Here is a 7,008-nt window from a genome sequence, read left to right on the forward strand (position 1 = left end):
ACTGTGAATTTCAAACTTAGACCATTAAGTAGGAGAAAAGAAACATAACCAAAGGGAAAAAGTGGAACTAGAAAAGATCACACGAAATCATGAAATCTAAGACAAACAGAAGGATTGGTTCCCCAGTATGGTCGCCAATTTGTGGTGAAGTCAAATTATAAGTGCAGACACAAACAAATTCCTCTAGCGTGATAATGGGTCTAGCCACAACTAATACATTCTATGGAATATTTCCTTAGGTTATAACCAATTAAAAGGGCTTACCTCTTAGTACGCGTATCCCGTTTGATGATGTCCTTACTTTCTCACTCCAACTATCTCTTGCTTCCGTATTCAAACACCTGAAAGAAGTAAACAATGGTAAACAACAACTGTGATAATAGACAAATTGTAACTCAACCTACTTAACAAGTCAAAAAACATTAAGCCATGAACATGTAATATGACAAATCATGTAGGAAATCAATTGATAGTTGCATATATATTGAATCAAGAAGAGATTATAACCATTGTCTTGACATTTCCATTCTCCTATGACAAAACTAGGTTCCCACACACCTCTGCTAGCATTCCATGATGGCCTCAACAATAATATTTTTAAGGCTCTTCCCTTTATGCTTCACACTAAACCAAATTCACACTTCTCCCTCACATAACTAGAGAGCTACACCTATGAATAGCCTTCTATTTACTCCAAACTTAATTAGCACTAGCACATCAACATTAACACTAGCATGTGCTTGGGAAAAAGGGAGGTTTATATAGGATAAATGGATGGGATATGGATCCTCTTCTCATGGGAGGAGGTCTTATCCCTTGAGGTAGTTCCATCATTATGGGGGAAAGGAGCCCAAACTGACATCCTTGACCCCATCCGGCCAAACCATTTACGAAACTTTTGTTACAAAGCTTCTAGAGTTGGAAGCTTCGGCTTTTTATTTAAAAAACTTTCCATAAGAGGACCGATGTGACTGGAAAAAATCTCAATCGCTCTAGTCAGTGCTAGGGACAGTGTTAATCCCTACATATCAACATGAGGGGGACAAGGGCCATTAACATCAGTCTTGTAAACTGGGCAAAACAAAAGTTTTTGGGGAAATGGTGCAAAATAAAATTGTTTTGCTCATGAAGAGGGACATAATGGGAGTTTCTTCATGAAGAGAAAGCATGTAGGGTTCACTGTAGAGGTCCTCCAGGATTAAGGAATGGGGAGTACAGGGATAGTGACAAAATGTTGTGTAACACTAACACACCTTGGCAATCATTCCCTCAAAACTAGCATTACATTTTTCCACAACTTAGGAACCTTACATTTCCTAGAACACCTTGGCACTCCCTAGTTTTCATGCCCTCATAGATAGCCTTACTTGTTTTGTGACTTGGGAACCCAACCAATTCATTAGAAAAACAATATTGTGCCCAACACAAAGTCTCCCTTTCTCTGAAATTTCTTTGTCCACACCTTATCACAACCATAGGCTTGCCTTCTGCAACTCCTATTATGAAATTATCCTGAAACACTTTATCCTTGGGACACTTTGAATTCACTAACACTCCTTGGCACACACTCTTATTCCTTCATTTCCAAGCATTTTGACCTAGTTCTCCCTTGTGTTCCCCTAACACTTCCTAACACTCCTCAACATCCATTGACACTGTCTTCCATGTGTTAGCATGCCTTTTCATACCTTAGCATGCCCTAACACTCCTTAGCTATCATGCCCTCACAACTACCCTTACTTTTTTTTAGACTTGGGAACCCAACAAAGTCCTGCCTCGACTACAACAACTTAACCTAGTTATAGTTACTACAACTAGACTATGCGTTGTTCACCTAAGAACTTCTTATAACAAATCTTAGGCTACTCATGTCCAATCTCAACTCATCCCACTTAACAAGTTACCTAGTCAAGGCTCACATCCAACCATAGCCATAAAAAAACTAAGAAACATAGTTTACATCTTGACATGCCATAACACCTGACACGTCTAACAATCCCTTAGCACTATGTGGCACATGTTAGCATCCCCTACATTTCTTGGCATGCTTTACACTCCCTAGCACACCCTAGCACTCCCTGACATGCCTTGGAACTCTAGCATGCCTTGGCACTTCCTAACATATAACCTTGTCACTCCCTCCTTAGAACACTTGGAACTCATTGACATTCCCTATCACACACTCTTATCTATTCATTTCCATGCATTTTGAACTAGTTCTCCATTGTTTTTCTATGACACTCCCTAACATTCGATGGCACACATTGACACACCCTTGCACCTAGCACATCTTGGCATGTTTCCCTGGAACTCTAGCATTCCTTGGCACTACCTAACATATCTTGTCACTCCCTCCTTACCACACCTAGAACTCACTAACACACCCTGTCACACACTCTTATTCATTCATTTCCATGTATTTGAAACTAGTGATCCTTTTTGTTTCTTTGGCACTTCGTAACACTCCCTGGCATGCATTGGCACACCCTACCACTTGGCATATCTTGGCATGTTTCCCTGGCCTCTAGCATGCCTTAGCACTACCTACCATACCTTGTTACTCCCTCAGTACATCTGTAACTCATTGACACTTCCCATCACAAACTCTTATTTGTTCATTTGCATGCATTAGTTTGTCCTAGTGCTCCCTTGTGTTTCCCTAGTGTTATCACTCAGGCTATTCCCAAAAGTTGTAAGAAATGGAATACGGCAGAGGTAACCACAGACAAATCTTTTAGATACAGATTCTAGCCAATCTGTACCCAGAGAGGGATCTCTCTTTATGATTTAACTTTGTTTTTATATGTGTTAGGCTAGTTATGAAGTACAAGGTTTTTTTTTTAAGTTTTGGTTGGAGGGATGGGGATTCAATAGAATAGTGAGGTAAAACTGAAAAGTTTCAATCCATTGGGCATGATGGAGTCAAAGGAGGATAGCTTCCTAGATTAGGTTTCTTTACAGAGGAGGTATCATAGAGCAAGGTATTCAGATATGGAACAATTTATAGGTTGGAACCAGGTGGAATGGAGTCAATGGGTGAAGGGAAACTAAGAATCCTTCATCATGTTGACAGAGGGAAAATGGATGAGTACTGTTAAGGAGCAGTTAAGAATTCCTTAGCAAATATTCAATATGGAAGAATCGGGGGAAACGGGAGCAATTAAGAATTCACTGTTTATTCTAATTCTGAAGAAAACATTGATAATAACAGAGACTGAACACAGAGTGCAATAAAGCAAATTCTGAGTTATTCTTTTTCTCTATTATTCAGATCATGAAACATAGATGATAAAACATAGAAACTGTAAAACACAAGTTAGAAGGGACTTAAATTGATCCATAAGATGATTCAAGAATTCTGTAGCATGATCCTTAGCAGCAATTTCTCATTCAGTAAGCCGGACAAAAATGGTTCCAACAACCTTTTTATTCCAAAATTCTTTAGTATTATAGTCAAAACTATGAACATCCACCACTAACCAACCAACCCCTAATACTTCGTCTGGGGGGGTATTTATACAAAAATGTCCAGATATCTTACAAAATATCTGATAGAAATAATATTTGATGACATTTAATGCTTCTTTTACATAGATAGAGACAGACAGTCTCGAAAACAGGGACACAATAAATAGATGTAATAAATTCATGCTGCGCTGGTTGTTCCGTCTTTATCAGAGGCGCTGGAGGTAGGTGCTGCAAGTCGGTTCTCAGCCGTCTTCTACTGATCCTTTGTGCTGGTTATTCTGCCTTGGCCGGACTTTCTTTAACTCTGATGTGATGCACTCTGTCCTGCATGACTGTGATTCATTTCTGTTCTCCACATTATGTTCTCCGCATTATGTAGATGGTCCAAAATTTTCAACTTGACCACGGATACCAAAGATAAGTTTATAGAATTTCTAACATACTTTTCCACCACTCTAGTCCTGGTAATTTATGTCTCTACAGCTTCCTCAGAGTTTCTTCAGTCTCTGTGTACCTGAAGAAATTAGGTGGGATGGTGAAGAGATGCTTCACCTCATGCTCTATGTAGAACAAATTTTCCAGGCTGTCATAGAGGGACTAGCTAGATGGAAGTGCTCTTTCTCCTGAAGTACTTGATGATGCATTAGTTTGGTCAACAACATATGTATTCAATTTATGTACATAGTCCTTGTGTTTCATCAGACGATCATTACATCCCAAAGGACTTGAAAACCCTTTTTGATGTAGGACTGTAAACTTTTTTGTGAAAGAATAAATCTCTACCTGCATGTCCTGGCATCTTTTGTCCAAATTTTGCATTAGATTTCTCATGGTTATAACTCTATTGATGTCTACAATGGTGCCTATTCTGTCTCTAATGTCCAGTGCTTCCAGTTCTTCACTGGTTTTGGTGTTCAAAAAATGTATTAGTCGGTTAGCTTGCTCAGGCATCTGTCCCAATAAGGCTCTTGTTTTTCGAATCTCCATTTGGGCCACTCTTATCAAGTCAATCTACTCGTGAATAGTTTGGATAGACCTGCACACATCACTAAGGGATTGAGTAATGTTGGTCCACAAAATTCCCTTGATTTCTGCTAGAGGTTTATGTAGAGAGAGGTCATTTTCTAATTGTCTCACTTTGTTTTCCAATGTTTTGATCTCCCTTGTTTTCTCTGCCACATTCATCTTGGATTTATCATAACTTTGTTCAAATTTTGCCAATTTTTCTTTGACTTGCTTCAACTCTGACACTTGGAGTTTCAATTCCTACATGGCTTTTATTAATTGCTCTGTGCTCATGCCTGTACTTCTGCCTGGTGCTGTTGCTGCGGTACCTGTGGTTATCCCTGTTGTTGATGTCGGGACAGTGGGAGGCACTACTGTTATAAGTGTGGAGGGGGCAGTAGTAACTATTGGAGCTACTTCAGGTGGCTGGGAGGTCGACTCTCCCTGCTTTTCTTGTAGAGCTTTCTCCAATGCCTGCTCTGTCTCACTCAATCTCTCATTCAGTCTCATGAGCAGGTCCATCATGTCATCTTCAGATTTTTGTTGTACAACATTTGCAGTCTGTGGATGCATGGAAGGAGGCATTTTGAGCTATTTTCTCAATGCAGCAATGTCCTCTTCCTTCTTCCTCATTAGTGCCTTTACGCCTTTGGCATCCTTGGGATCATGTCCCAGTTCAATGATGATGTCCTCCAAGGATTTGATCCTATTGTCCTTTGATAGAGAAGAAGCTTTCTCTAAATCCAACTGAGCAGAGGTGTTGTTAAAGGATTTTTGCAATTTATGAGCTAACATATCTTTATCAGCTAGTGTGGAGTAAACCATCTCTCCAGTCTGTTTGTGCATCTCAATCTGGTCTATTGGATGAATATCCTTGGCCAAGGCCTCCATATTTGTCCTGATATAATCAGCTATTGGTTGTGGTTGCTGCACCTTGGGCTTGAAATAGCTCATCATCATTTTGCCCTCCTTAATGTCATAGGCAGACATCAATATTTGCTATTTTGTGGGGGCCATCTTAAGATATTGATTGTAAATCTGCAGCCTTAGTGGATCATTTCTAGCCTTTATCTCTGTGTATGTTCTTTTGATGTCAGAGGTCTGCTTACTTGGTGGCCTAGTGGATGAAACTTCCAAACTATGCTACCTTTCTAACTCCTGCCTGTGTGAGCTAGTTGATGTGTCCACTACCGGGGAAGTCTGCTGGGTAACCCTCTCACCTCTTAATCTTTCAGTTGTTTCTTCAATGATTTCCTCTTCTGACAGAGGACCGAGTCTTTTCCTTTTTGCACCCGGCTGTTCTACAGGTCCACTAATGGGTGTGGCCTCTTCTTTGTCTCTTTTCTTGCCTTTTTCCTCATTTAGAGGAGTTTGTAATGTAGGAATCTCCGCTACTTTGGTTTGGACCGGAGGATTTTGCCCCTACTGATCAGTCATTTATTGCTGCTCCGTGCCTGCCACTTTTTTGCCCTTAGAAGACCCTGTAACTAGTGTGGTGGTTTCTTGTATAGGTTGCTGTGAAGTTCCAGCAGAGGATGTACCCACTCCGGTTTGCTGAGGCAGCTTGAAAGATACCTGTCCAAAAGAGTCCAGGTCAAGGGTCTTTTCAAGATCTTTCATAGCTTGTTCCATCTTTTCTTGCTGAGTAAGTTCTTCTATTAATGTACCCTCTACCCACCCATCCTGATTAGCAAATTGTTCTACTTCAGGGATCATATGATGTATGTAAGCTGATAGCCTGTTTCTCACTTTTATATCACTTATAATGCTATTTGGGTCATATGGCACCCACCAGAAACTTTTCTTCAATTTAAGGTCTTCCCCTAATATCTTATCAGCGTCTTCCCATGCCTCCCTCTTGTTAATGATAGAAGGGCCTAACTGGTTTCTTATTCTCATATGAGCCTTTTTCTTTACATTGTAAAAGTGAGTTAAAACTGCATTGATAAGTTGCACGAAATACTCCAGTGCAAATAGTCTCATGGGCACATATTTGGGCAGCTTGTAAGGGCATAATTGACATCCATATATCCTAATTTCAGTGTGATTCTGGTAGAGGTACCAGTCAACTATCTTGTACTATTTGGACAGCTGCAAAATTTTCCTCATATCACCAGAAAGCCTAGGAGGATATGCTCCTATCAATAGAGTGGAGGCTGGATGTATAAACCAGTCAATGAATTCACAGTAGGTATAAGGGGATTCACAAACATTGTGGAAGACTGAGGTCCAAAAAATCATAGACCTCCTCTCTCCTTTGGAATCCAATTTCCTGATGGGAAATAAAAACCTGTCTGGTTGATAATATAGCAGAAGGTGGTATATGAATTAGGTGTACTTGAAGACTCCTTCTCTTTCCAAACTTATGAATTTCTCATTGATTTTATTGGCAATGAAAGAGGCATAATCATATTTAATAGCAGGGGGTTGTCCTGGGTAAACATTGACAACATAACTAAGTTGGTCTCATCAACAAATTCACTGGTTTTGAATCCCAAGATAAAGGTTTTTGTGTCAAGAATAAGCTTGCCTGTT

Source organism: Pinus tabuliformis, chromosome 3_2, assembly GCF_031772625.1.
Source record: "Pinus tabuliformis cultivar Carrire ecotype Pingquan chromosome 3_2, CPIR1, whole genome shotgun sequence".
NCBI lineage: Eukaryota > Viridiplantae > Streptophyta > Pinopsida > Pinales > Pinaceae > Pinus > Pinus tabuliformis.